This window comes from Bombina bombina, chromosome 6, assembly GCF_027579735.1.
Source record: "Bombina bombina isolate aBomBom1 chromosome 6, aBomBom1.pri, whole genome shotgun sequence".
NCBI classification, from domain to species: Eukaryota; Metazoa; Chordata; class Amphibia; order Anura; family Bombinatoridae; genus Bombina; species Bombina bombina.
In genome coordinates, this window is record NC_069504.1 from 434,294,167 (window position 1) to 434,321,076 (window position 26,910).

Here is a 26,910-nt window from a genome sequence, read left to right on the forward strand (position 1 = left end):
CATTTTCTGAGAGCTTTGGTAGAATACCCAATAATCCGCTGATTATTGTACCTTAACAGAAAGACTTATACAAAGAAATTACATCCTCACTACTAGTGACTTTATCTCTATATATCTTTGCTGTTTTTATGACACCGAGATCGCAGATCGGAAATATAAGACCTAAGGCAGTGGCCTACTACTAGGTAACATTCCCCCCCCCCCCCCCGGCAGAACCGGGTTAACAGTGCAGTCAGATAAAACCTTACATACTGAATCTTCTATACATCAGCCGCTCCTAACCATTCTCAACATCTGAAATCACAGACCGTCACAATCCCTCTTTCTAAAGAGTGGCTTCCAGATTGATGGCATTTGGCCGAGAGGGGATCACGAAAATGGAGGACATATCAGAAGCTATGGAGCAACTGACCACAGACAAAAGATTTGCCAGACTGGAGGCTTTATGGCTGAGAATCATGCAAAAATGCTGGCCCAGTTCAGAGCTAGAAGCTGCTGAACCACCAACCCAGCATGTGCGTGAAGGGAATTGTGAGCAGCACAGTGAAACATACGAGGAAGAACGGCGTGATCCAAATACCGACTACACAGATGCAGTTGAATTGCTGCCTGCCCACTCACCTGGCGTGGTAGAACTTACATGTGAAAGGGTAACCCTTCAGATCCGGCAAGGCCTCTCTTACATAAACCCCACAGCTCACTCCGACAGCATGGAACCGAGGATCATCTCTCTAAGGCCCTAGACGCTCTGGTCACTGCAGTGATCTCGGAGGTAGTATTCACAGGGAGATTAAAAGATGCCGTGAATTTGTCACAGCCCACTCCCATTATAGAGCTGCATGTTTTTTTCAGAACCCCCTTGCTCACCGTGGGCTGTGAGATGGAAGCCTGTATCACCTAATTTGAGGGCAATCACAGGAACTAACCTAGCAACGACTTCTGGGACATTTGTTCTAGCTAACTTAGAGGACTGGACTTTCACAACTGGGTATGGGCAGGCGGGAGGCCCACTCTGTAAAGACAGTTATCTTGGACACAAGGTACTGATCGGTTCTTCCACTATTAAGCGAAAACTGCAAGCAGAGGCTAACATGAGAATTGTTGACACCTCAGTACGATCTCAATATAAATTATAGATTCCATGCTACAAACACATCATCACGTTAGAAATGTTTATACCTCAACCCCAACCAAATGTCTATAAAAAAGAGCAGGGGCGCGATCCGATATAGATCGTAGTTTGAGGCGCAAGCGAGGGAACCGGCGTCGCTCGCAGTTTCAGCTCGCAACTCGAGCTATCCTATATAAGTCGCTGTCAGATGCTAACTTGCCGTAAGTCTGACAAACCAGCGACGTCCAGAAATCTGCGCAAGTACAAATTTCTGGCGTCGCCAGTGACTTGCGGCACGTTAGAAACTGCCGGCGCCTACAAAACCTGACTAAAGTCTAAATCACCCGCACTGTCTAACACGCCTCCCTAACATAGCCCGACAAGTCTAACACGCCTCCCTAACATAGCCCGACACGTCTAACCCTCTATCCGCTATCCCCCCTCACTAGCCTAACAATAAAATATGTATTAACCCCTAAACCGCCGCTCGCGGAGCCCGCCGCTACCTATTAAAGTTATTAACCCCTAAACCGCCGCCAGCTATATTAAATCTATAACCCCCTAAAGTGAGCCCCTAACACCGCCGCCATCTACCTTACCTACCCCCTAAAGTGAGCCCCTAACACCGCCGCCATCTACCTTACCTACCCCCTAAAGTGAGCCCCTAACACCGCCGCCATCTACCTTACCTACCCCCTAAAGTGAGCCCCTAACACCGCCGCCATCTACCTTACCTACCCCCTAAAGTGAGCCCCTAACACCGCCGCCATCTACCTTACCTACCCCCTAAAGTGAGCCCCTAACACCGCCGCCATCTACCTTACCTACCCCCTAAAGTGAGCCCCTACCCCGCCGCTATTTTAAAATTATTAACCCCTAATCTAATCCCCCTACCCCGCCGCCATCTATATTAAATTATTTAACCGCTAAAATACTAAACTATCCCTACCACTAAACCTAAGTCTAACCCTACAAATAGCCCTGAAAAGGGCTTTTTGCGTGGCATTGCCCCAAAGTAACAGCTCTTTTGCCAGCCCTTAAAAGGGCTTTTTGCGGGCCATGCCCCAAAGTAACAGCTCTTTTGCCAGCCCTTAAAAGGGCTTTTGGCGGGGCTTTGTCACAAAGTAAACTGCTCTTTTGCCTACAATCTACATCCCCCTACACCGCGGCCACCTATAATAAATGTATTAACCCCTAATCTAATCCCCCTACACCGCCGCCAGCTATATTAACTATATTAACCCTAATTATATTAGGGTTAATATAGTTATATTATATATATTAACTATATTAACCCTAATTATATTAGGGTTCATATAGTTAATATCGTTATTATAATTATATATATATATATTAAGTATAATAACCCTATCTAACTCTAACATCCTAACTAAACTCTTATTAAAATAAATCTAATATTAATATTATTAATTAAAATATTCCTATTTAAATCTAAATACTTACCTATAAAATAAACCCTAAGATAGCTACAATATAATTAATAATTACATTATAGCTATGTTAGGGTTTATATTTATTTTACAGGTAAATTGTTAATTATTTTAACTAGGTATAATAGCTATTAAATAGTTATGAACTATTTAATATCTACCTAGTTAAAATAATTACCCAATTACCCAATTACCTGTAAAATAAATCCTAACCTTTAAATCCTAAAGTTACAAATACACCTACACTATCAATAAGTTAAATAAACTACAAATATCTATCTAAAAATACAATTAAATAAATTAAACTAAATTACAAAAAAAACAAACACTAAATTACAAAAAATAAAAAAAAGATTACAAGATTTTTAAGCTAATTACACCTATTCTAAGCCCCCTAATAAAATAATAAAGCCCCCCAAAATAAAAAAAATTCCCTGCCCTATTCTAAATTAAAAAAAGTTCAAAGCTCTTTACCTTACCAGCCCTTAAAAGGGCCTTTTGTGGGGGCATGCCCCAAAGAATTCAGCTCTTTTGCATTTAAAAACATATACAATACCCCCCCATTACAACCCACCACCCACATACCCCTATTCTAAACCCACCCAAACCCCCCTTAAAAAAGCCTAACACTACCCCCTGAAGATCTCCCTACCTTGTCTTCACCACACCGGGCCGAACTCCTAATCCGATTAGGGCGATGTCTTGCTCCAAGCGGCAAAGAAGAATTCTTCCTCCGGCGATGTCTTCCTCCAAGCGGCAAAGAAGAATTCTTCCTCCCGGCGACGTCTTCCTCCAAGCGGCAGCAAAGTCTTCTTCCTTCCGGCAACATCTTCCATGAAGCGGCATCTTCAATCTTCTTTCTTCGCTCCGCCACCGCGGAGCATCCATCCCGGCCGACGACTGAACGACGAATGAGGTACCTTTAAATGACGTCATCCAAGATGGCGTCCGCCGAATTCCGATTGGCTGATAGGATTCTATCAGCCAATCGGAATTAAGTTAGAAAAATCTGATTGAATCAGCCAATCAGATTCAAGTTCAATCCGATTGGCTGAACCATTCAGCCAATCGGATTGAACTTTAATCTGATTGGCTGATTCAATCAGCCAATCAGATTTTTCTAACTTAATTCCGATTGGCTGATAGAATCCTATCAGCCAATCGGAATTCGGCGGACGCCATCTTGGATGACGTCATTTAAAGGTACCTCATTCGTCGTTCAGTCGTCGGCCGGGATGGATGCTCCACGGTGGCGGAGCGAAGAAAGAAGATTGAAGATGCCGCTTCATGGAAGATGTTGCCGGAAGGAAGAAGACTTTGCTGCCGCTTGGAGGAAGACGTCGCCGGGAGGAAGAATTCTTCTTTGCCGCTTGGAGGAAGACATCGCCCGGATTGGATTAGGAGTTCGGCCCGGTGTGGTGAAGACAAGGTAGGGAGATCTTCAGGGGGGTAGTGTTAGGCTTTTTTAAGGGGGGTTTGGGTGGGTTTAGAATAGGGGTATGTGGGTGGTGGGTTGTAATGGGGGGGTATTGTATATGTTTTTAAATGCAAAAGAGCTGAATTCTTTGGGGCATGCCCCCACAAAAGGCCCTTTTAAGGGCTGGTAAGGTAAAGAGCTTTGAACTTTTTTTAATTTAGAATAGGGCAGGGAATTTTTTTTATTTTGGGGGGCTTTATTATTTTATTAGGGGACTTAGAATAGGTGTAATTAGCTTAAAAATCTTGTAATCTTTTTTTAATTTTTTTTTATTTAGTGTTTGTTTTTTTTTGTAATTTAGTTTAGTTTATTTAATTGTATTTTTAGATAGATATTTGTAGTTTATTTAATTTATTGATAGTGTAGGTGTATTTGTAACTTAGGTTAGGATTTATTTTACAGGTAATTGGGTAATTATTTTAACTAGGTAGATATTAAATAGTTCATAACTATTTAATAGCTATTATACCTAGTTAAAATAATTAACAATTTACCTGTAAAATAAATATTAACCCTAACATAGCTACAATGTAATTATTAATTATATTGTAGCTATCTTAGGGTTTATTTTATAGGTAAGTATTTAGATTTAAATAGGAATATTTTAGTTTATAATATGAATTAGATTAATTTAATATAAATTTAGTTAGGGGTGTTAGGGTTAGATAGAGTTAATATAGTTAATATAAATACTATAGTAACTATATTAACTATATTAACCCTAATATAATTAGGGTTAATATAGTTAATATATATAATGTAATACCTATATTAACTATAATATACTTAGGGTTAATATAGATAATATAGCTGGCGGCGGGGTAGGTAGATTAAATTAGGGGTTAATCATTTTAATAGAGATGGCGGCGGTGTAAGGGGCTTACATTAGGGGTTAATAATATTAATATAGCTGGCGGCGGTATAGGGGGATTAGATTAGGGGTTAATAATTTTTATATAGGTGGCGGCGGTGTAAGGGGTCAGATTAGGGGATAGATAAGGTAGATGGCGGCGGTTTTAGGGGCTCACAGTAGGGGGTTAGTTTATGTAGATGGCGGCGGGGTCCGGGAGCGGCGGTTTTAGGGGTTAATAACTTTATTAGGGATTTCGGGGGGGGGGGGGATCGCGGTTGACAGGTAGATAGACATTGCGCATGCGTTAGGTGTTAGGTTTTATTTAGCAGATCGCGGGTGACAGGTAGATAGACATTGCGCATGCGTTAGGTGTTAGGTTTCTTTTCTAGTTAGTTTAGGGAGTTACGGGGCTCCAATAGTCAGCGTAAGGCTTCTTACGGCTGCTTTTTGTGGCGAGGTGAAAATGGAGTAAGATTTCTCCATTTTCGCCACGTAAGTCCTTACGCTGCATATTGGATACCAAACTGCGCTGGTTTGGTATACCTGCCTATGGCCCACAAAACTACGGGCGACGGCAGAAATATACGGGCGTAACTTCTAGGTTACGCCGTATATGTGATACCAAACCAGCGTAAATATTGGCGTCGCCGGCTTTTGCGGGCGACGATTTTTATCGGATCGACCCCCTGGACAGTGGGGGTTAATCCTTAAAAGTTATCATATAAAATAATAATTTAATGTTCGAATTGTTTACTTAGACCTTAAACATTTCTTTTACTTTTAACATAACTTAATTTTGAATTTCCTGTTGTGTTCATTGAAATTTCAAATGTTCTTTCTCTATATTGCACATGGCAGAACAAACTTACTCTGCAATTCAACTTGCGGGATTTACTAATTAGCCACATAGATTCAATGTACTTCACTATATAACAGCACACATTAGTATACAGCGAATACATATTATCCCCAGAACATCTCCCAGGCTATACTACTTTAATGGTTAATATAAGAACAGATTCTTTACATAACATGATGCCTCATAGCTACATGGAAAACAACCTATGCCTACATATTACAGATCTCCACAAGTGGCTAACACCTTTTTTCATTGCAGTCTGATCACCTAGCTGTCTTGCTCAAGTGCTCAACCGTCACTTATGACCACCCAGTATGTAATCACGCCTGTGGATATGTGGTTTAGGAGCAATCTTATATTTTTGTTTTCCCTTATCTTAAAATCCCTATGTTTAAAAGAATACTTATATACTAGTAATCCAAAAGTGATTACAAAGACTTTTTAAGGGACCAAAAAGAGGACAGTTTGTTTGCAAGTGCTTTATCACAACAGGTATAATTACCTTTTATGTAATCTATCTTATGTAACCTGTTTATTCATTATGTATGTCCTATTAAAAATAATATATATATATATATATATATATATATATATATTTAAAAAAGACATTATTTGGGGTTTTGGATTTTATCTCTCAGCGAAAAAAGCTGTTTTTATTTTAATCCCTCCCTTTATTGTTACTCATGGACTTCCACAACTTGGGTATTATTTCCCATGAGCAACAGCTCATGGACTCTTGCCACCATGAAAGAAATGAATTTATCAGGTAAGATATAACATGTTTTGTTTGTACTTTTTTCACTGTACATGCCCAATGGAACAGAAGGGAAGAAGTGGCCAAGACAAGCCATTGTTAACAGTGATGACATAACAATGGGCCACCTTTTTGTGCATCACTGGACTGCCTCACTCCTGAGGCATCCGGTGATTGGCTACTGAGCCTGATACCAGCATGCATTGCAGCTTGGTAGTATCTAGGCTCCATTTTTTTTTTTTAATATTTTTATTGAGGTTTAAAGGCAAGGCATACATGAAACATAAAACCAAGCATGTAATAACATATAAACTTCATATGGTACAAATAGAGAGATACAATACATATTGCAAAAGGACACTCTGGTTATATAGTATATAAATAAAATGCCTAATAATCTGAAGCGCCTCCCAGATGGAATTAGAGGCCGCTCTTGGACCTCAGACATGTGTATATATAAATGTATGGGAGACAATTGTTGACAAAGGAAACCACTTTTGGGTCTCCATCTAGGCTCTATTTTAAGTATACAATCACTGTGACTGGCTTTCATAGTGATTGTATACACAGTAACTGTCCTTTTTGAGATTTACTGTACTGTTGCTGGATAGTCTCACATGCAGGCTTTCAGCAGCAACATGAAATACACGATGATCGCAATGTGTATCTCATGAATGGAGGCATCCCCTGACAGAAATTGGATTACAGGGACACCCTGTCTCTGTGTTCACAATCCTGAGGTGTCCTCTATTAAGCTGTTTCTGCACTGCCTCACTCCTGAGGCATGCAGAAAAAGAGCAGTCATGCCTACAGAGGTGAGACAGGCATGCTAACAGCCCAGGACCTAGCCACCGTATAGGGTACAGCAATGGTCCTAAAGGACTAAACAACCTGGTTTTTAATAGGTTAAGCTTTTAATTCAGATTATTTCTATTATCTCTCTCTTTCTATAGCTCTTTAAATTATCTTTTATACAAAATGGTTGAATTAGCATGTGATTGAGAATCTAGAATACGCCAACAGAGGAATATTAAAACTTAACTTTTATTGTTTGTGGAAAGTAAAAGATATCCATTACTGTGCAGTCATTATAGCCAGTAGGTCCTGTGCACACCAACAGCCTATGCGTTTCATGCCGCACCTCGGCACTTCGTCAGGGCTCCTAGTAGTAGTAGTTGTCAGGTCACTAACAGGCAGTACTAGTTCAGTCACACAACTTGTATTAGTATGTGTAGATGTGCTTTACAGTATGTATGTTAGTTCAATAAAGTACTACAAGTAATGAAAACATAGTGTTACCAGTCCACTACTACTATACTCATCTTTTAACTCATTTGAGCAGTAATGTCACGTGAAGGCTTCAACCATGTTACTGGCTATTAGACTTGTGCACGGCGGAAAAATTTGTTTTCGGTTTGTTTCGGACCAATTCAGATTTTTTCTAATTTAATTTTTTGGATCAATTAGAATTCAGATACATTCAAGTGTATTTGTTTCGGATTCATTCGGATTCATTCGGATTCGAATAAATTTGGGTTTATTCGGTTCGGATTCGATTTGTAAATTCGAAAGTTCGATATGTGTTAGGTGGGATGTGCTGTGTATTAGACTAGTATTTAGTATGTGTTAGGTGGGATGTGCTGTGTATTAGACTAGTATTTAGTATGTGTTAGGTGGGATGTTCTGTGTATTAGACTAGTACTATATACTGTATATTAGGTGTAACCCATCTGAATCAACATAAGCAGTGGCGTCACTGGGGGGGGCGGGGGGGGGCGGGGGGGGGCGGGCCGCACCCGGGTGACACCCTCCAGGGGGTGACACCAAAAAAAAAAAAAAATTTATTTTATTTTATTGAAATTCAAAGAAATACAATGTTGAGATGCATAGATTATTTTATTAGAGGCTGGCATTTGTGAACATTAGTGGGACTGGGGAAGTTGTAGACATACAATTTTTTTGCCCCTTGAGCCAGTGCTGCAATTTCAACAAATAGTTTTCCTGGCTGCTTTTGCTTGTTTGTACTTTGCTCCTCCCCTGCCCAATTTCACTATGAATGTTGTGGGTGTGCCGTGGGGCTTGCAAAGTTGCGCTGCTAGCCTAAACCTGCCTGCCTATCTGTGCTCACTGCTCAGTGACATGCGGTCCAGGGCTGTGCACTGACAGACTTGGAACAGAGTCAGAGAGCAGAATTTTCATAGTTTGCGTGCCTAAACCTTTTCTTCAGTGATTTATTTTAGAGTGCTCTGTTTATCTTTCATTTGATGTTCTGCTGAGCCAGGGAGCAGCTCTAGGCATGAGCTTCCTAATTAATGCAGTGCAGTTTACATATTTTGTATGTGTGTGTCTGAGTTTTTGTGTGTCTCAGTGTTTTTGTGTGTGTGTTTTTGTGTGTGTGTCTGAGTGTGTTTCCGAGTGTTTGTGTGTGCATCTGAGTATGTTTTTAAGTGTGTCTGAGTGTTTGTATGTGTGTTTGCCTGTGTTTTTGTGTGTGTCTGCTTTCTGGGGGGGGGGGGGGTGACACCATGACTTACCGCACCGGGTGACACCAACCCTAGTGACGCCACTGAACATAAGTACCAACCTCATAGGTACCAGCTACACAATATGCACAGAACTAGCAGAGGTATATAACCTAATATACAGTACATAAAAACAGTGTAATACACTACACATCCAACCTAAGTACCAACCTTACAGGTTCTAGCTACATAATGTGCCCTGCACAGAGCTAGCAGAGTGATATAACCTAATATACTGTACAATACTAGTGTAATTGTGATAGTCTATGGCCATTCGAATGTAACGAATAAATCCGAACTAATTCAGATTTATTTGTTACAAATGCATTCTGATTAGTTTAGTTTCGTTGCTAGGGGTAATTCGGAAACTCGAATCGATCCGAAGCTCTGAATTTGACAAATTCGTCCAAATTTCGATGCCCTCTTTTTTTTTTGTTATAGGTATTTATTGAGGTAAATACAGGACATAACAAGATGTATAAAAGTAAAACAGGATGAATAGATTACATTCAAATAGTACAATAGATCAACAGTTTTACATGCAAATAATAGCAGGTTACCTAATTTTTATTGTTTGTGATTTTACTTATAGCCTCTAGGAAAAAGTATACATGAAAACACAAAAAAAAAATACCCTAAATGAAAACATAGTGATATTTAAAGACTTGATAATAAGCCGCATTCTCAATAGAACAACCGAGCTCCAGGAAAAATATGCCACATAATAGTCTAAAATAGAAAAAAAAAAGAGATAAAGATATTAATGGTAGCTTTATAGACATTAACATTTGCAAAGTCCTAACGTGGGTAATAAAACAAGCCCTCTAAACGTCTATGAAATTACCCCAAAATAAAACAATACTACCTAAGGGCCCCAATCATGGTGTTATCATCTAGTACACTATAACTGAACACCATAGGAAAGAAATGGTGGAGGATAATCTGGAGTAGGTATACATCAGTATTCTCCTAAAACTTTGGGGCTTAGTTAGGAGTTTGAAAATCAGCACAATGTTATTTAAAAATAAGCAAAACTATAAAAAAAACCTTAAAAAAAACTGTATGGGCTATATAAATGGATCATCTACAAAACATTTATGCATAGAAAATTATAGTGTATGATGTCCCTTTAAGTGTGGTGTTCTTTATTAAAAAATAAAATATAGTAGCATTTTTATTTTTTTAATAAAATAACTGCATGAAGCAGTTATAAGGGGCTAAAGTTGGCGGATGTAGGGTGTTAGAAAATAACCATTAACACATAAATAAATATGTATATAAGCATATACATATATGTGACGGATACCCCCAGCTACCCCGACTGAGTAGCTCTGCCAAAAGGGGTCCTGCTTCCTCCCTGCCGACTGCAGCTATGTAGCTGGCAAGTGACCACAGCCTGTAGCCACCCCTGATGCCCGACAGCACCAGTACTCAGGGTCCCACCCTGTGGCAGACTCCAGCTACCAGACTAGGTAGCTCTGCCAGAGTGTCCTTCCTCTGCCTGGAACAGGCTGCTATGTAGCCCAGGAAAAGTGATTTTAGCTGGAGCCAACCCAAATAACTAGACAGACTAGCCTTCAGGTTAGACAGGAACTGATTTTATTGAAAACACACACTCCTTTTATACAGACAGCTCATCTTGATAAGACAAAGGACAATCCCACAATTTTCCCGCCATTCCCACCCCTCCAGACTGACCGGCGCCTCCATAGGAGCCACAGTCCCACATAATCTCAATACTTAGGGGTGGCGGTTTTGGGATGATGGAGTGGTGGCACTTCCAGGGTGTCATTTTAAAGCTCTCAGTCCCCAGATTTCACAGTCCAAAAATCAGCATGATTCATAACTGGGGATCAGAGTTACAGTCCGTTGAAGTTATGGAGTTAGGGGTGTCCAAAACCCCCGGTTCCCAAAGGAGCTCTCCTCCGGCAATTCCCCCACACCTTGTACTCCCCAGGGGCTACTAATCCCCAAAAGAGTGGAGCTCTGGGGCACATGGTTGCTGCAGCGACCTGGGTTAAAGTTAGCCGACCGGGAGTTCCAGGAGCCTGGCCAGCCTGAGAGGGGTTAGGCGGGTGTCCGTTGTGAGGTGGCCGACTGGGAGTTCCAGGAGCCCGGCCAGCCTAGGAGGGTTTTCCTGGTCATAAACCATCTCTTCTCTAAAGACAAAACAAAGCAAACAAACAGCTTCCAGAGATGGTGGTTGCTATGAGGAGCCCAAAACCACTGAGACACAACAGGGGTGAGGTTGTAGGGGGGTGGGGGATAGCCTTAGCCGTCTGGTATCCATGACATCTCCCCCCCTCCAGTTTGGCAGACCCGGCTAGACCCTTAACGGGTCGACCTGGGGCTGTCCGACGGTGGCCCTCCACTTCTCGGTTGTTGGGAGAGGTTATCCCATCTCTCCTGAGCTTGGGGCATCCTGGGGGGTTTCTGCTGGCGTTTATACTCTGCGCCCTGGGCGCAGGGATAGTCACATAATGCAAAGTCCCAAATAAGTTTGCTAAGGCCGGCTCCCAAACAATTGCTGTTCCACAAGTTCCAGTGTCCTTAAGTTCCATGGCCAAACTGTCTCCCTCTGTGACACTCTGTTGAAAACCAGCTGACCCACCCACAAACAAAGCCAGTGCCGGTTATACCCACCCCAGACTGTAGGTTGAGGTTGCTCCTTGGTGGGGCAGGCAAAACTCGGGTGCCAAAACTTGTGGCACAACTGCATGAGTGGGTACCCCCCTTGCCTGCCCCCTGTGAGATATACTCCAGGACAAGAAAAGGGTAGAGACCCTGCCAAGCTACTGAGGAGAGAGTCCGTCTGTCTCTTCTCCTGAGAAGGAGATCTACCACTGGGGAGGGAGGTCTGCTACCTCCGCTCCATGGGAAACTGTGCTGCCGCTGGGGAGAGATATCGATACCCGTCTCTCCCTGCAAGTACTTCTCTGTAAGGGGAGGGAGGACGACTACCTCCGCTCCCAGGGGATGGCTCTGCCGCTGGGGAGAGAGACCGACTGTCTTCTCTCCCAGCTCCTGGCTCTGCCGCTGGGGAGGGAGACCGACTGTCTCCTCTCCCAGGAAGGGGTTCGGCTTACGGGGAGGGAGGACGACTACCTCCGCTCCCACAGGATGGCTCTGCCTCTGGGGAGAGATACCGACTATCTCCTCTCCTGGCTCTGCTGCTGGGGAGAGAGACCGACTGTCTCCTCTCCCGGGAAGGGGTTCTGTTTACGGGGAGGGAGGATAACTACCTCCGCTCCCAGGGGATGGCTCTGCCGCTGGGGAGAGAGACTGACTGTCTTCTCTCCCAGCTCCTGGCTCTGCCGCTGGGGAGGGAGACCGACTGTCTCCTCTCCCAGGAAGGGGTTCGGCTTATGGGGAGGGAGGACGACTACCTCCACTCCCACGGGATGGCTCTGCCGCTGGGGAGAGAGACCGACTATCTCCTCTCCCGGCTCTGCTGCTGGGGAGAGAGACCGACTGTCTCCTCTCCCGGGAAGGGGTTCTGTTTACGGGGAGGGAGGATAACTACCTCCGCTCCCAGGGGATGGCTCTGCCGCTGGGGAGAGAGACCGACTATCTCCTCTCCCGGCTCTGCTGCTGGGGAGAGAGACCGACTGTCCCCTCTCCCGGGAAGGGGTTCGGGTTATGGGGAGGGAGGACGACTACCTCTGCTCCCAGGGGATGGCTCTGCCGCTGGGGAGAGAGACCGACTGTCTCCTCTCCCAGGAAGGGATTCTGCTGCTGGGGAGAGTTATCGACATCCATCTCTCCCTTGTAAGTCCATAAGCTCGGGGCCCAACTGCTGATCTGTATCTAGCAGCTCGTTGTCGCTTATGCTCTGTTGCCAATTCTCTAAGACCAACCTCCATGATTCCCAGACTGCTTTATTATTACTCCCTGCAGGCTCTGTGGCATGCTGTTTAACGCAATCTATCAGTCTTTTGTATCTCTGTTCCATCTCCAATTCCTTGACACATATATAATCCGAATTGGCTTGCAGCCAGGGTACCCCTGACAGACTCAGCAGGCTCCCTCGGTACTCACAAATGTCCTTAAGTCTCCACTCCTCCTGACTCCCAAAATCTGGGTCCTCTGCCATTAGTTCAAATAGTAATCCAGGGCCGCCGTAGCCAAAGCCCTCTGTGGGGACACCATCACCCAGCCATGGCCACACTTGCATAGCATACCATCGGAGGGCCCTGTAGCTGTCATCCAGAACCATCTCCTCCTGGACCAGCCATCCAATTCAGACAGCCATTCCGCCCGGGGCTGTCCTCCCAGGCAAGGTACTCGGAACTTCCACTGGATAATCTTCGTCATCAGGGGAGAGGGTTGATACTCGATAGCCCTGCTCTTGTTTAAGAGCCTCCCTCCAGAGTCGTCGGCAGACAAGGTCCCTTTGTGCCAGCATGTCCCAATACGAACTAGGAATGTCCAGCTGGGCCAGCGCCTCCTCTGCTCTCTTTAGGAGCTTGGTTCCCATAGTTACCAGCTACTGTGGCACGTCTCCTCTGTCGGCAGAAACTGTGTGATAGAAGCAGATCCTGCTGCTGCCAGCCAATGTGATGGATACCCCCAGCTACCCCGACTGAGTAGCTCTGCCAAAAGGGGTCCTGCTTCCTCCCTGCCGACTGCAGCTATGTAGCTGGCAAGTGACCACAGCCTGTAGCCACCCCTGATGCCCGACAGCACCAGTACTCAGGGTCCCACCCTGTGGCAGACTCCAGCTACCAGACTAGGTAGCTCTGCCAGAGTGTCCTTCCTCTGCCTGGAACAGGCTGCTATGTAGCCCAGGAAAAGTGATTTTAGCTGGAGCCAACCCAAATAACTAGACAGACTAGCCTTCAGGTTAGACAGAAGTGCGGCGGCACTTCCAGGGTATCGTTTTAAAGCTCTTGGTCCCCAGATTTCACAGTCCTTAGGGGTGGCGGTTTTGGGATGATGGAGTGGTGGCACTTCCAGGGTGTCATTTTAAAGCTCTCAGTCCCCAGATTTCACAGTCCAAAAATCAGCATGATTCATAACTGGGGATCAGAGTTACAGTCCGTTGAAGTTATGGAGTTAGGGGTGTCCAAAACCCCCGGTTCCCAAAGGAGCTCTCCTCCGGCAATTTCCCCACCCCTTGTACTCCCCAGGGGCTACTAATCCCCAAAAGAGCGGAGCTCTGGGGCACATGGTTGCTGGAGCGACCTGGGTTAAAGTTAGCGGGTGTTCTGCTGTCCTGTGGCCGACCGGGAGTTCCAGTAGCCTGGCCAGCCTGAGAGGGGTTAGGCGGGTGTCCATTGTGAGGCGGCCAACCAGGAGTTCCAGGAGCCCGGCCAGCCTAGGAGGGTTTTCCTGGTCATAAACCATCTCTTCTCTGAAGACAAAACAAGCCAAAACAAAGCAAACAAACAGCTTCCAGAGATGGTGGTTGCTCTGAGGAGCCCAAAACCACTGAGAAACAACAGGGATGAGGTTGTAGGGGGGTGGGGAATAGCCTTAGCCGTCTGGTATCTGTGACAATATATATTTAAAATCTGCTGCCCATTGCTGTGGACATACTCCCTTCGCTGCGCTAAGTTCTCAGCCATATGTGACAGCATGAGAACGAGGCTCCCATTGGAGCCTATGGAAGCGCACTCTTCTGAATGCAAAGCTTCCCTGCAATGTAAACGCAAGGTTACATTTGCGTTGCGCTTTACTTGTAATACCAGCGCACATTTGCGTGCACTGGTATTACTGAGTGGAGCGCAAATATCTTGCTCGCGTAAGCCCTACATCTTTTAGAGTTGTCATACAACAAAATGTATAAATATCTCAAAATACAATGTTCTGCACAAAAAAAGAAAATAAATGAGTGATATGCCAGAAAATTTAAATGTCTCTAACTATAATGGTCTGTACGAAAAAGCAAACAATGCAGCTTCTCCTTTTTTAATTATTTATACAGTATAATTGTATGACAACAAAGGCAAGAAGCATGACGGGTAAAAATGGGGGAGCTGGAGCTCTTAGTTGCAGAACACTATGATGTTATCAGTATAACTGAAACTTGGTGGGATGATTCACATGACTGGGCAGTTAACTTAGAGGGGTATACTTTATTTAGGATGGACAGAAATAATAAAAGGGGTGGAGGAATCTGCATGTATATTAAACCTAACCTTAAACCTACAATAAGGGAAGATATTTATGATACAAGTGACAATGTAGAGACCCTGAAATAAAGAGTGTGGGGGGGGGAATCCTAAAAAAATATTACTAGGAACATGCTACAAGCCCCCCAACATTAGTGACCCGGAGGAAACTCAACTACTAATCCAAATAGGTAAGGCTGCTAATAACAGTGCTATAATTATGGGAGATTTTAACTACCCTGATATAAACTGGGCCAATGAAACTAGTAATTCAGCTAAGGGGGATAGATTTTTAAATGTTCTCAGGAATAACTTCTTGTCACAATTAATAGAGGAGCCAACTAGGAGTAAAGCTATATTGGATTTAGTGCTATCAAACAATACAGAGATAATATCAAACATAGAAGTCAAAGAACATTTGGGTAACAGTGATCATAACATTGTCACATTTGAGATCTCTTTTCATATGTAGTGTCTTAAAGGTTTAACTAAGACTTTTAATTTTAAGAAAGCAAAATTCAATGATTTAAGGAAATCATTAAATAATATAAATTGGGACAATGTATTCTCTAATACAAATACAGAGGATAAATGGATAATATTTAAAACTTTGTTAAATAAATATACATATCAACAAATATCATATGGTTATAAAAAATAAAAATAAAAAATCAAAGCCAATGTGGCTAAATAAAAACGTGTTAAGAAACATTAGGAAAAAATGTAGGGCATTTAAATTATTCAAAGAAACTAGTACAGACTCATCATTCGATATTTATAAGGAATGTTACAAAGCATGCAAAAAAGCAATCAAATTAGCCAAAATTGAAAATGAAAAATTAATTGCAAAGGATTCTAAGTCTAACCCTAAAAGGTTCTTTAAGTACATAAATAGCAAAAAATCTAAGAAGGACAATATAGGTACATTAAAATGCGTGGAGGGTAGCATGATAAATAATGACAGGGAGAAGGTTGAGGTACTAAACCAGTTTTTTTTCTTCAGTATACCGAAGAGAGGAACCATTGGATGATACTCTGGAACAAAATAGAACATGCCAGTCCATACTATTAACTGGGTTATGTTTAGAGGATATCAGGAAAAAACTGGATAATATTAAGGTAAATAAAACTCTAGGCCCAGATGAACTGTTATAGACAAACCACTACTCTTAATTTTCAAGACTCATTATCATCAGGCATGGTACCCCAGGACTGGCGTAAAGCTGATGTGGTGCCACTCTTCAAAAAGGGAAGCAGGGATGATCCAGGATGCTATAGACCAGTTAGTCTGACATCAATAGTGGGGAAGATATTTGAAGGGATTACAAAGGATTATATTGATGAACATATTCGTGTAAACAAGATTGAGTTCTAATCAGCATGGTTTTAGGAGAAATAGATCATGTCAAACTAATCTAATTAGATTCTACGAGGAAGTAAGTAAAAATATAGATAAAGGGGAATCAGTTGATGTGATATACTTAGATTTTGCAAAGGCATTTGATACAGTGCCACATGAGAGATTAATGCACAAAATTAAGTGACTGGGAATAGCTGAAAATGTTAGCTCATGAATAAATAACTGATAAAAGATAGGGAGCAACGAGTAGTAGTAAATGGATCATACTCAGATTGGACAAAGGTAATCAGTGGAGTCCCCCAGGGATCAGTACTGGGCCCTGTTCTTTTTAGTATTTGTATAAATGACTTAGAGCAAGGATTAATAGCGACATATGCAATGAGGAAAGGAAAACACTGGGTCTCACGGTGAATCCAAAAAGGTTTATTGAGGAGCAGGCTTCAGTAAAGACATAGGGTAAGCTCCTATCGCGGCATCTCTATTTTTGCAGATGATACTAAGTTAAGTAAGGTCATTAGGTCAGAGCAGAATGAACTTTCATTACAAAGGGATCTGCAAAAATTAGAAGTATGGGCAAGTAAATGGAAAATAAGATTTAATACGGGAAAATGCAAGGTTCTACATTTTGGAATTAAAAATAAGCAGGCAACGTATTTTTTTAAATGGGACAAGACTTAGCCAAACAGAGGAGGAAAGGGATTTGGGAGTAGTAATAGATAACAAGCTAAAGATGGGTGCACAATTCAGGGCAGCGGCTTCAAAGGCTAATAAGATACTAGCATGTATTAAAAGAGACATTGATTCAAGGGAGGAAAGCATAATTCTGTCACTATATAAAGCCCTGGTAAGACCTCACCTTGAGTATGGAGTGCAGTTCTGGGGACCGATCGCAAAAAAAGATATTGCAGAACTAGAAAAAGTTCAGAGAAGGGCCACAAAGCTAATAAGGGGATTGGTAACAAATACCAAAGTATCACAAAAGGAAAATGAATGGAATAAATGTGATCAAAAGAAAAAAAAACGGAGTGAATAAATATACGTGGTGCCACTCACGTATAATCAACCTAAATAAATAAAGTTCATATAAGGATATGTGTACTTTTCCCGGCACTCTTCAATCTTCTGTGTGGTCTCTCTTGATCCTCATAAAAAAGAAGAAATATGCCACATAGCGTAATTCTGTAATATTGTTGCAATAAGAAACTTGTGTCTGTGCAAATGGTTACTCACATGCGGTAGAGCTATAGCCTAGCTCAGGTGGAAGCGCACACCCTCTTTTATACTGTTGGGTAAAACAGATTCTTGTTCTTGTCGTTCAGATAAATGAATTTATTAAAACATCATAAAATATATATATAAAATAGCGTCACCAGACCTGCTAACAACACCTTCTATAATAAGTATAGGCAATACAGTGTAGTAATTGCTCAATATGAGCTTAACAGAGTACTAGAAACCGTGGTAAGGAGTGTAGAAACTGAACCACACAACCTCCCCCAGAAAGACCAGTAACTGTTGCTCTCCTTATTGGTGTGCAGGTATTTAGGAAGGCGCCAAGGAACAAACAGTCCAACGTACGTTTCGCATTAAGCTTTATCAAGGATGGTGTGCGCATGTCCAAAACCTTCATTTAAGTCATTCAAAAGCTTTAAACCGGATATCCGGTATAGTGTCCTCCATCTTTAAAATGGGCAAACATCTCAATTCGTGGTCATCTTAAAACTTAAAATAGAGATTTTCACAATGAAAGCTTTCATCAATATATGCATAGACATTGTTAAAGATAGGAACATTCAGCAAAGAAATATTCAAATTAAGTTCAAAAACATTAATTATTATTCAAATTCAATAGACGAACTTATCCTCTAAGTACCGTACCATATAAATAGAGAGTAGAAATGTATAAATTCTGAGCATAAAGGGAAATATATCCCGTAAAGGTATACATCCTACAATATATTTAGTAACCGTGATGTTTTCCTTATTACCCAAAAACCAGTATCTGGTGCAATATATAGATGAAGAAAAATCTATCACAATTCTAGTCATCTTACAGCAATTCATCAATACCTAATTCGTAAATTTTAGTGACTACTACCGGATAATTTGATTAAATTTAAGATGTGTACATTTGAATTGTCAGCTTATGTTGTTTTATACTGATATATTAGTACTAGGGATGGAAAGTTTTATGTTTAATTTAGATTCTTCAGAATTACTTGTTGGGGGGTATGTATGTTGTTTATAAAAAGTGATGAAGTTCGAAATCCTTATTGAGGCCATTTGGTATGAGGCTATCCATAATATGGATCCATTTCATCTCCAAACGACCCAATTGGTTCTGTATATCTCCTCCTTTCCACCCATGTTCTACCTTCCTGATGCCCAAAAATTCTAGATCCTCTGGTCTTCTATTGTGTTTTTTGTCAAAGTGTGCTGATAATGTATGTTTCTGAAAACCTTTCTTTATGTTGTATATATGTTCGTTCAACCTTACTTTTAAAAGCCTGGAGGTGCGTCCTATGTAAATTAGATTACACGTGCAGCGTAACAAATATATTACATTTTTGCTGTTGCATGTGATGACTTGGTTAATGTTATACTGCCTTTTCCCATCCATGGAATGAAATTTATTGCAAGTTTTAGGTCCCTTTTTCATTTCTTTACAGGCACTACAAAATTGGCACCTTCTAAAGCCTTCTTGTAATGTAGGTAACCAGTTGCTAGTTGGATTAGTACCCTCTGTCTTTTTTATTGTTTTATGTTTAAGTAGATTGATCCTACAACACAGCACCCAAAGTAAAGAAGTGAGAGAAATTATACAAAAACATTGGGGAATTTTATTTAGAGATCCAAGCCTGTCTGAACTCATAGAAGACAAACCGTATATAATGTTTAAAAAGGTTCCAAATTTAAAAGTACAACTCACGCATAAAACAATAAAAAAGACAGAGGGTACTAATCCAACTAGCAACTGGTTACCTACATTACAAGAAGGCTTTAGAAGGTGCCAATTTTGTAGTGCCTGTAAAGAAATGAAAAAGGGACCTAAAACTTGCAATAAATTTCATTCCATGGATGGGAAAAGGCAGTATAACATTAACCAAGTCATCACATGCAACAGCAAAAATGTAATATATTTGTTACGCTGCACGTGTAATCTAATTTACATAGGACGCACCTCCAGGCTTTTAAAAGTAAGGTTGAACGAACATATATACAACATAAAGAAAGGTTTTCAGAAACATACATTATCAGCACACTTTGACAAAAAACACAATAGAAGACCAGAGGATCTAGAATTTTTGGGCATCAGGAAGGTAGAACATGGGTGGAAAGGAGGAGATATACAGAACCAATTGGGTCGTTTGGAGATGAAATGGATCCATATTATGGATAGCCTCATACCAAATGGCCTCAATAAGGATTTCGAACTTCATCACTTTTTATAAACAACATACATACCCCCCAACAAGTAATTCTGAAGAATCTAAATTAAACATAAAACTTTCCATCCCTAGTACTAATATATCAGTATAAAACAACATAAGCTGACAATTCAAATGTACACATCTTAAATTTAATCAAATTATCCGGTAGTAGTCACTAAAATTTACGAATTAGGTATTGATGAATTGCTGTAAGATGACTAGAATTGTGATAGATTTTTCTTCATCTATATATTGCACCAGATACTGGTTTTTGGGTAATAAGGAAAACATCACGGTTACTAAATATATTGTAGGATGTATACCTTTACGGGATATATTTCCCTTTATGCTCAGAATTTATACATTTCTACTCTCTATTTATATGGTACGGTACTTAGAGGATAAGTTCGTCTATTGAATTTGAATAATAATTAATGTTTTTGAACTTAATTTGAATATTTCTTTGCTGAATGTTCCTATCTTTAACAATGTCTATGCATATATTGATGAAAGCTTTCATTGTGAAAATCTCTATTTTAAGTTTTAAGATGACCACGAATTGAGATGTTTGCCCATTTTAAAGATGGAGGACACTATACCGGATATCCGGTTTAAAGCTTTTGAATGACTTAAATGAAGGTTTTGGACATGCGCACACCATCCTTGATAAAGCTTAATGCGAAACGTACGTTGGACTGTTTGTTCCTTGGCGCCTTCCTAAATACCTGCACACCAATAAGGAGAGCAACAGTTACTGGTTTTTCTGGGGGAGGTTGTGTGGTTCAGTTTCTACACTCCTTACCACGGTTTCTAGTACTCTGTTAAGCTCATATTGAGCAATTACTACACTGTATTGCCTATACTTATTATAGAAGGTGTTGTTAGCAGGTCTGGTGACGCTATTTTATATATATATTTTATGATGTTTTAATAAATTCATTTATCTGAACGACAAGAACAAGAATCTGTTTTACCCAACAGTATAAAAGAGGGTGTGCGCTTCCACCTGAGCTAGGCTATAGCTCTACCGCATGTGAGTAACCATTTGCACAGACACAAGTTTCTTATTGCAACAATATTACAGAATTACGCTATGTGGCATATTTCTTCTTTTTTATGAGGATCAAGAGAGACCACACAGAAGATTGAAGAGTGCCGGGAAAAGTACACATATCCTTATATGAACTTTATTTATTTAGGTTGATTATACGTGAGTGGCACCACGTATATTTATTCACTCCGTTTTTTTTCTTTTGATCACATTTATTCCATAATAAGGGGATTGGAAAATGTAACCTTTGAGGAGTGGCTAGCCAAACTGGGTCTGTTTTCTTTAGAAAAAAGGCTCTTGAGAGGTGACATGATTACTTTATATAAATATATTCAAGGCCCATATACAGAGATGGCAGAAGCTCTGTTTATTCCAAGAAAATTGTTTCTGACAAGAGGTAACAATTTAAGGTTGGAGGAAAGGAGATTTAATCTCCTTCAACAGAAACGTTTTTTCACTGTAAGAGCAATAAAATTGTGGAACTCATTACCAAAAGAGGTAGTGAATGCCAATACCCTAGATACATTTAAAAATAGTCTGGATACATTTCTGTATATAAACAAAATTCATGGATATGATTGCTAGTATTAAATGGATCACCTTTCAGTGGGGTTATTTAAGCTTAAAGGGACACTGTACCCAAATTTTTTCTTTCATGATTCAGATAGAGCATGCAATTTTAAGCAGCTTTCTTATTTACTCCTATTATCAAATTTTCTTCATTCTCTTAGTATCTTTATTTGAAAATCAAGAATTTAAGTTTAAATGCCTGCCCATTTTTGGTGAACAACCTGGGTTGTCCTTGCTGATTGGACAGCACCAATAAACTAGTGCTTTCCATGGTTCTAATCCACAAATTGGCTGGCTCCTTAGCTTAGATGCCTTCTTTTTCAAATAAAGAAAGCAAGAGAACGAAGAAAAATTGATAATAGGAGTAAATTAGAAAGTTGCTTAAAATTGCATGCTCTATATGAATCACAAAAGAAAAAAATTGGGTTCAGTGTCCCTTTAACTGGAGCTTTTTGTAAGTATTTTAGATTTGTATAGGTTGAACTTGATGGACTTCGGTTTTTTTTTCAACTTTATCTACTATGTTACTATGTATGTTAATATGTATAAATCAGTATATATCCCCATCAAATATGGTTAGATAACTAGTGGAATGTTATCCCCAAAGAGTAAACAAGGGCCTCTCGTGGACCCCTAAAATATAACCTTTGACTCAAAGGGGGATTTCAAGGGAAATAGAAAAATAGAGTCACTCTTGGACCCATAAAACTATAGTTAACAGATAGCAAATAACATCTGATTAAGAAATATGACACACAAGGTAACTATAGTTATGTAGTTTAGATAGACATTGTACACAAGAAATGGAAAATTGAATAAATTCAATGATTAGTAAGCAGGTAAAAAATAGGGCTAAATACCCAAATATAATAAAGGTCTATATTAAGTTCACAAGTTAGCTAAAGTAAGGACTAGAAGTAAGTTGTGTATTCAATTTTAGAATCTATAGTACTATAGACCTAAGCTTCCCTCTAAACTATTATAGGCCATTCTTGGATGTTACTGTTTACATAAATAAAACTATGTGAGGGAGAATTAAGTATATTAAAGGGACAGTCTACACCAGAATTTTTATTTCTTTAAAAGATAGATACTCCCTTTATTAGCCATTCACTAGTTTTGCATAATCAACACAGTTATATTAATACACTTTTTACCTCTCTGATGATCTTGAATCTAATCCTCTACAGATTGCCCCCTTATTTCAGTTCTTTTGACAGTCTTGCATTTTAACCAATCAGTGCTTACTGCTTGGTAACTCCACGTGCGTGAGCACAGTGTTATCTATATGACTATTAACTATTAACACCCACTAGTGGTGAATAACTGTCAAAATGCATTCAGCTTACAGGCAGCCTTCAAGGTCTAAGAAATTAGCATATGAACCTTCTAGGTTTAGCTTTCAACTAACAATACCAAGATAACAAAGCAAAATTGGTGATAAAAATAAATTGGAAAGTTGTTTAAAATTACATGCCCTATCTGAATTTTTGAAAGTTTATTTTGGACTTGACTGTCCCTTTAAGTAACTTCCCTCAATGACTACAGAGACCACTATTAGGTTGTGTTATGCGCAAAGAAATAATATGAGGGAATATTAAACATTTATATAATAACATTAGAGGGAAATAAAAATAAATAATAATATAATAATAAAAATATAACAGACTACACCTGGGGACATAAAAAAGATAACATACCTTAAGACTAACTTGTATTTAATACATGCTGACTATATGCAAAAAAAGTATAGTGTGGCCTGTATTCTAATTATATAAAAAGTGAAAAATGTCCCTGTAATAGAACAATAAAAATAAGAAAAAAAAGAGAAATATATGAACTCCCACTATAAGCAATAACATAGTGGATAAACAAATGTAAATACGCATCTTCTGCTAACAGCATAAACCAGTATAAAACATAAATATAAGCAGGCTATATTAAGCTGACGAATATCACTACTAGAGTTTTACTGCTTTGTAGTCTCAAAATGGGAAGATCTATAATAATGCCTATAGTTTGAAGATTTTTAAGCCCATAATGTATATCCAGGAAGGTTAAGAAAATATTAGAAAACAAGAAAGTGTGAAGTGGTAAAGCCAGTCCCAAAACTATCATACCCAAACAAAAGCAAGGCCCACGCCATATCTTCAGACCTTAGGGCACCCAGATAGAAACAATGGAGATATTTGTTTTAGCAGACAAGGCACGTTCCGAGGACTTGTAACACATCACTGCCCATTAAAAGTCTCTCAATACCAGTCCAACAGCGGTCCCAAGATGTCTTGACACTTGCAGATAGGAAGGGCAATCTTGGTTACTGACTATTGAGGATGTTTTTGCCCGTAGTTAAAGATACTCACACTCCCGCCCGGGTAGTCGACCACCATACCCCAGAAGAGAGCTGAAGGCAAACTGCACTCACTCATTATGTCACGATGGTCAAAGGGGTGACTAGCAAAGAGTTCCACACACAGAGTCTGCAAGATAATAAGGTGTTCTCCGTCTGGAGAACCTCTTCTTCCCGGCTTGGATGAAGACTTCTGCCGTCTGGAGGACCACTTCGCCCGGCTTTGTTGAGGACTTCAGCCCAGTTGGGTGAAGACTTCTCAAGGTAGGGTGATCTTCAAGGGGTTAGTGTTAGGTTTTATTAAGGGGGGATTGGGTGGGTTTTAGAGGAGGGTTGGGTGTGTGGGTGGTGGGTTTTAATGTTGGGGGGTATTGTACATTTTTTTACAGGTAAAAGAGCTGATTACTTTGGGGCAATGCCCCGCAAAAGGCCCTTTTAAGGGCTATTTGTAATTTAGTATAGGGTAGGGCTTTTTATTATTTTGGGGGGCTTTTTTATTTTATTAGGGGGATTAGATTAGGTGTAATTAGTTTAAAAAACTTGTAATTATTTTATTATTTTCTGTAATTTAGTGTTTGTTTTTTTCTGTGCCAAATATGCCGTGCTACTAGTAAAATATAAAATGTTTAATTTAAAACAATTATCACAACGCGTTTCCCGGTTACTAAGACCGTTTCCTCAGGTGTCACCTGAGGAAACGGTCTTAGTAACCGGGAAACGCGTTGTGATAATTGTTTTAAATTAAACATTTTATATTTTACTAGTAGCACGGCATATTTGGCACTTTATTTGCCATTTTAATATTTGTACTGATTGGAGAGTGAATCCCAAGGGGCTTTTTGGAGCTATCGTGAACCTAACGTTTTTGCCCAGAGGAATACCTGTGAACACAGTGATCTGGACAGCTGACAAGTGTCCAGAAGGTCTTTGTGGCACTTCTCAAGTGCCCTACATCTCGTGAGTACATTTCATAATTTGCGCACTTGATAGTGTTCTCACTGATACACACTATTGTGGCACTTTTGTGTTTTTGTCTTGCACAGCTTGATACTGGAGTATTATTGGCCAACACAGCTAGCTGGACGGCTGCAAATTGTTCAGAAGGCATATGTGGCACTTCTCAAGTGCTGGAAATCTTGTAATTAAGATTCATATGGGGTATTGGCCTTCTGTAGCTCAAACGGTACACACTATTTGGCGCCTCTTCTCTTCTTCTTTTTAACATAAACTAGAAATAGTTGACTTGTACACTTAAAACTTCAATGTCTCTCCTAAATCAGTGACTTTCCTAATATGATCTGTATTGGTATATTATTAATGTGTCTTCGGCTATTTAACTTGCATACCAGGGGTGATGTGGGACCCGGCTGCTGTAATGGTGCTAGTTTGCTCCCTGTGTTTTGCTTCTGTGTACATTATCCAGGGTTCCCATGTTTCTATGAATGTGTCTTTAGTTGCCATTAAATCCGCCTCTGAGCTAGACATTTTGTATAAATACTCTATTTTTTGTTTTATGATGTAAAACCCTGGCGGTTCATTTTTCCAGTATCTAGCAAGGCATAAACTCGTGGCTGTACATATTTGAGCAATTAATTTATTTTGTTTTGGTAAGAATCCTCTCATTGGAAGGTGTAGTAAAGCATGTTCCGGTAATAATGTTACTTCTTTGTCATATATGTCATGTAGCAATTTGTTGGTTTCTCGCCATAAGTGTTGGATTTTTTCACAGTGCCACCACATGTGCATATAAGTTCCAGTCTCTCCGCAGCCCCTAAAGCATAAATTACTGTTTTGGTTTCCTATCTTATGTAATCTAGTGGGGTATAAATAACATCTGTATGCTGATTTTACGTAGTTTTCTGTAGTGCGGAGTTAATCGTGAATCGTGAGTCCAGTCTGTAATTGTCCATTCCTTTCCTAAATCAGCCTCCCATTTGTCCATTGTCGATGTTTTCTTTGTGTTATTAGGTATGTTAAATATCAGGTATAGCGACTTCCGGTGGGTGGAGCTAGCGGCTGGCAGCAGGAGTAAAGAGCTCTGTGAATCTGCTTCACATATATGGTGTTAATTGCTGCCAGCTGCCTTATCCTACGACACTACCTTGCTGGGTCACCCTCTGACATAACCCAGCTGGCTGGAGAACCATCGTGGAGGGCAGAAAAATCGCCCTCGCCTCGGAAGGCTACGAAAATTGTGCCACGCGGCATGAACGGCAGCGCTGATCGACGCCATCTTAACGGATCCCTCCCCACTAACGGCTCTGTGTTTGTAGCTCAATCGGAGCCCTACAAGTATATAGGCTATCGGTGTCATTGCCGGATGGACCGGGTAAAAAGAGAAAGTACCGCAGCTCAATATACAAGCGGTTAATGCCGCAACACCCCAGACACAGGCTACAACAAACCGGTGTTCAGGTAAAGGGTACCTTGGGAGACATTACGCATTCTGGACTGATATAAAACTGCTGCGATTACACACTTCATTGCTTTTGTTACCACAGTTAACCCCAATCCTCTAACTTTTTAAACAAGGCATAAATATACCCTCATCTTGAGTGCTAAAGTGTAAACGGATACACTCTCCCCAAGACGACATCAGCCATCAATACCCTCTGGTGCTCCTGTGCTGCTAGGGGGTGCTTTATATATCCACAGTTACTGCACTAAACTTTGTTCTAACTGCATATTGATCTATAAGAACATTTCAGGACTCAAAGCTAGTATAGCTTAATTTTTCAGGATTACATTTGGGATCTAACAGTTGAGTGTGGGCGGTCTGCTAGATAAAGGAGAGAAACACTATAACCTACATAGCTGGTATAGCTAAATTTTTTCCTACCATACATCTGAAACTTAGGATGTAATACCTGCAACTTTATTGTTTGTTTTTCTCCTTTGTAATCTCCATTCCACATTGCTCCCTGGCTGCTACGTCACATAGTGCAACAGAACCATCTGGTGGTTTCTCTACAAGTGTTCCAACTTTTTCAGACTTTTCTGCTCCTGGT